Consider the following 5706-nt stretch of genomic DNA (forward strand, 5'->3'; position numbering starts at 1 on the left):
TCCGGGCCCCATCCCCCTCCAGAGACGAACTTTTCAGCTTGAACTTGTCGGCTTCTACACGCTTGTGAGCCATTTACCTAAGATAAATCTCTCTCTCTCTCTCTTTCTCTCTCTATAAATATATATATACACTTTGCTGGTTTTTGTGTTTCTCTAGAGAACCCAATCCAACACAATCATGTTTTAGAATAGAACACATGGAGACTGACTTTGCGCTTCCTATGTCCACATCAGTGAGCCTGCAGATCTTGGATGGTCAGTCAATGGATCAGATGATTTAGCTCTTTGGAAATTAGTCTTGCGATGATGAAATATTAAACATACAGTCACTGGACGACATGTGGCCTGGCTAGGAAAGTGCAGTGACCTGTCAGACTTGAAGTCTGTCTTACATGTTGTTTTGGTTACTTCATGTTGCTCTAACAGAAAATACCATGAATGGGTGGCTTTAATAAACAGAAGTTTATTTTCTTACAGTTTGGGAGGATAGAAGTTTGAATTCAAAGTGCCAGGCTCTAGAGGCTGTGTGAAGCCCCTCGACCTTGGGCTTCAACTCTGCCTCTTGTACCCGGCCCACTGAAGCTGGAGGCTTTCTTCACTCAGGCAGCTGCTGGCTGCTGAGGCTGACAAACCCAAGGTCGACAAATAAAAAGGATATTACCAAACCACATAGCAGGCCATTGATTCAAGTCCATTAAGAGTCCCAAGACTGGCAGACAACATGGCAGGCTGCCGTACGACTCATGTGCATGCAGGATTCAAATGTACCAAAGCTGCAGACCATTTCTAAAGCTTTTCCTTATATAGTGGGAGCAGATCACATCCCTAAGGCAGCTTACTCAGCTGCTTATAGTAGATTCCACCATGGAGTTGATTACCAATTTTACCATGGAGAATAACTACATCCATTTGCCCAGCCACTCAAACCCAGGCCCAGCTAAGGTGACACATGACCTTAACTACCACACATGTATTCACTCATTTTGTTGTTGTTAACTGCCCTTGAGTTGGCTCCAACTCATAGTGAGTGCACGCACAGTGGAATGAATCACTGCTGGGTTCTGCAGCATTCTCATGATTGGTTGCTGGTTGGACCATTGTGATCAATAGGGTTTTCATTGGCTGATTTTCTAAAGTAGATGGCCAGACCTTTCTTCCTAGTCCATCTTAGTTTGGAAGTGCCACTGAAACCTGTTTCGCATCCCAGCAACATGCAAGCGTTCGATGACAGATGGGTGGTGGCTGCACATGAGATGCGTTGGCCAGGAATCAAATCTGGGTCTCCTGCATGAAAGGTGAAAATTCTACCACTGACCCACTGCTGCCTCAATATGTACTCACTTTAGTAGGGAGAAAGGGTGTGGGCATAAACAGTGACAGCCTACGGCTTTAAAACTTTCAAGTGCTCCGAGAGAGAGAGATAATTGAATCCAGACTGAGACAGTAGGCAGTAGTGCCAGTGGTGGAGTGGGGGTTACAGGGCATTGGAGGACCAGGGAAAGGCCAGAAATGAAAAATCTTGAGGCATAGAAAATCACTTAATTTGGCTGGAGCAAATCATTATGTGTAATAGGAAATAAGATTTGAGAGAAAGGGAAGTTAGAGTCAGTTTATAGAATTGTCAATGCCAAATTCACGAATTTCAGCTTTGTTGGATGGTAGGCAAGGAGTGATTGCTGTATTTTGCCATTTCATCACAGATGGGAGTAGAGGATCGTGGGATGAAAATGTTTGAGAACCACTGTTTTATGAGGTTGCAATGATGAATTGAATTTAAAAATTGTACCTGTGCAGGCTGGAAGAGGATTCAGTATATAGTCCAACCCTCTCACTTTACAGATGAAACTGAAGCCCATGGAGGTTTTGAGTGGTTGGGCATCTGGATGTAGTTATTCCACATGATGAGACTGGTAATCAACTTGAGGGGAAATCTACTGTGTGCAGCCTTAGGGATGTGGTCTGCTCCCAGCATATAAAAAGACTCCTGGAGAAAGGTCTCGAGCTTCTAGGCACATCTGGATCCTGTGTTTGCCCAAGTAATCAGTGGTTTGCCATGTGGAATTGTTTAACCAGTGGCCTGCTATGTTGCTTGATAATCTTGGGACTGTGCCATTTTATTTGTTGACCTCGGGCTTATCAGTCTCAGTGGCCAGCAGCTGCCTGAGTTAAGAGAAGCCTCCAGCTTCTGTGGGCCAGAGCAAGAGGCAAAGCTGAAGCCCAGGATTGAGAGACCTTCACCCAGCCCCAAGACCTGGTGCTTGAACTTGGCCTTCTAGCCTCCTAAACTGTAACAGAGTAAATCCCTGTTTGTTCAAGCCACCCATTTGTCATATTTCTGTTAGAGCAACACTAGAGAACTGAAACAGGGATAGTGCAAGGTTTAAATCAGGAAGGGGGTGTGTCAGGCTTGTATTCTTTTACCATACTTTAAATCTATATTCTGAGCAAATAATCTAAGAAGCTGGACTATAATATAAAGAATGTGGGATCAGGATTAGAGTAAGACTTGTTAACAACCTGTGATATGCAAATGACACAACCTTGCTTGCTGAAAGTGAAGATGACTTGAAGCACTTACTGATGAAGATCAAAGACTACATACAGTCTTCAGTATGGATTACACCTCAACATAAAGAAAACAAAAAGGGCTCACAACTGGACCAATAAGCAACGTCATGATAAATGGAGAGAAAAGATTGAAGTTGTCAAAGATTTCATTTTACTTGGATCCATGATCAACACCCATGGAAGCAGCAGTCAAGAAATTAGACATCGTATTATAGTGTGCAAATGGGCTGCAAAAGACCTCTTTAAAGTGTAAAAGAGTAAAGATGTCACAATGAAGACTAAGCCACCCTTGATCCAATCCATGATATTTTCAGTTGCCTTATATGCATGGGAAAGATGGACAGTGAATAAGGAAGACCAGAGACAAATTGATGCATTTGAAATGTGGTATTGGCAAAGAATACTGAAAATACCATGAACTGCCAGAAGAATGAACAAATCTGACCTGGAGGAAGTACAGCCAGAGTACTCATTGGAAGCAAGAATGACCAGACTTCGTCTCACCTACTTTGGTCAACGTTGTCAGAAGGGACCACTCCCTGAAGAAGGATATCATGCTTGGTAGAGTGGAGAGTCAGCAAAAAAGGGGAAGACCCTCAGTGAGACGGATTGACACAGTGAATGTAACAATGGGCTCAAGCATAGGAAGAATTGTGAGGACGGTGCAGGACTAGGCAGTGTTTGTTCTGTTGTACATGAGGTTGCAATGAATTGGAGCCAACTGAACAGTACCTAACAACAATGACATAGTAGTTCTATTTTTAATTTTTTGAGGAACTGCCACAATTTTTTTCCAAACGACTGTACCATTTTGCATTCCCACCAGCAAAGAATAATGGTTCCAGTATTCCCACATCCTTGTCAACATTTGTTTTCTGTTTTTTTTTTTTTTTTTTTTGTGTGTGTGTGTGTGTGTGTGTGTTTGTTTTTTTAATCTTACTCATCCTTGTAGGGACTGAACTGATAATCATTCTGGTTTTGATCTCCATCTCTCTGATAGCTAAAGGAGCTCTTGTGGCACATTGCCTAAGTCATTTGACTGCTAACCAGAAGGTTGGTGGTTCAAAACTACCAGCCACTTGGTGGAAGGAAGATGAAGCAATCTACTTCCATAAAGATTTATTGCCTTGGAAACCCAACAGGGGTTGCTATGAGTTGGAATGAGCTTGATAGCAGTGGGTTGGGTTTTTTTGGTTTGATAGCTAATAATGTTGAGCATCTTTTCATGCATTGATGAAATATCTATTCAAGTCCTTTGCCAGTTTTTGATCAGGTATTTGTCTTTTTGTTGTTCAATTGTCAAAGTGTTATACATGTTTTAGTAATTAGATTCTTACTGGATATATGGTTTCTGAAGATATTCTTCTGGTTGATAGCTTTTCACTTTTTTGGTAGGCTTTTGATGAACAGAACTTTCTCATTTTTCTGAGGTCTCATTTTCTTATTTTGTCTTTTACTGTTTATGGTTTTGTTATTATATTAGATAATCCATTGTTAAAAGCTGGACTCAACACACTTGCCTCTGCATTTTCATTTGAGAATTTTATGGTTTTAGTTTTCACACTTAGGTCCTTAATCTATTTTGAATTTGTTTTTGTGTATAATATGAGTCATAGATCCAGTTTCATTCTTCTGCATATTGAAATCCAGTTTTCCCAATGCTGTTTATTGAAGAGACTCTTCTTTCCCCAGCAGAAGGACTTAGCACCCTTGTCAAAAATCAATTGACCATAGATGTGTGGGTTTATTTCTGGGCTGTCAGTTCTATTCCACTGATCTGTGTGTTCTGCTGTTCGGTAGCACATATTTTTGAAAACAGGAGTCACTGTTTTGTTTTTTCTCTTTAATGATTTTTCCTTAAATTTTTTTTTTTGCATCTCTAGAACAAGGCATCTGAAATGTGGTTGGTCTGAATTGAGATGTGCTCTGGTAGCATAGTGGCTAAGGTACTTGACTGCTAACCAGAAGGCTGGCGGTTCAAACCCACCAGCCATTCCTCAGAAGGAAGATGGGGCAATCTACTTCCATAGTGATACTGCCTCGGAAACCCAAAGAGGGGTCGCTGTGAGTCGGGTCTGACTTGACGGCACATAACAACAACAACAAATAAGTGTAAAATAAGGAGCTCTGGTGGTGCGGTGGTTAAAGCATTTGGTTACTAATCAGAAGGTTGGTAGTTTGAACCCACCCAGCCACTCTATAAAGATTTACAGCCTTGGAAACCCAATGAGGGTTGCTATGAATTGGAATCCACTCTATGGCAGTGAATTTGGTTTGGTTTTGGTATAAGTGTTAAATACACACAGGATTTCTAAGACTTGATACTGAAAAGTAATGTAAAATATTCTATTAGTATTTTATATTAATTACATGTTGAAATGATAATATTTTGCATATATTACCAGAAAAAAACAAATACACTGCCTTCGAGTCAATTTGAGTCATAGCGACCTCTCCTTGGGTTTCTGAGGCGGTATCTCTATGGAAATAGATTGCCCAGTCTTCCTTCCGAGGAGTGGCTGGTGGGTTTGAACTGCCACTGGTTAGAAGTAAGATGCCTTAGGCACTATAAAATACATTATTAAAATTGTATGTGTGAATCTAAGCCAGATTTTTTTTTTAGATATAATAGTTCTAAAATTTATGTGGAAAGGAAGAGGAACCTAAATTATCTAGGACAATTTGAAAAAGGAGAATACAGTAGGAAGAATCACTGTATCTGATTTTAAGGCTTACCATAAAGCAGTAGTAAGGAACTCTGGTGGTAATGGGTGAGATATTTGGTTGCTAACCAGGTCAGAAGGAGCTCTGGTGGCGTAGTGCCTAAGGCAATTGACTTACGCCACCAGAGCTCCTAACCAGAGACTGGCAGTTCTAAACCTACCAGCCACTCTGCGTAAGGAAGACTGGGCAATCCAGTTCCATAAAGATCTACAAACTCAGAAATCAAAGGGGGTCACTATGAGTCGGAACTGCCTCCATGGCAGTGAGTTTGATTTATGATTTTTTGGAACCAGGTCATTGGTTCAAACTCACCAGGTGCTCTGGGGGAGCAAGATGAGGCAATCTACTTCCTTAAAGATTTATAGCCTTGGAAACCCAATGTGGGTCACTATGAGTTGAAATGGACTTAATAGT

The sequence above is a fragment of the Orycteropus afer genome, unplaced genomic scaffold (assembly GCF_000298275.1).
Source record: "Orycteropus afer afer isolate SDZICR_OR568_19922 unplaced genomic scaffold, OryAfe1.0 scaffold00179, whole genome shotgun sequence".
Lineage (NCBI taxonomy): Eukaryota > Metazoa > Chordata > Mammalia > Tubulidentata > Orycteropodidae > Orycteropus > Orycteropus afer.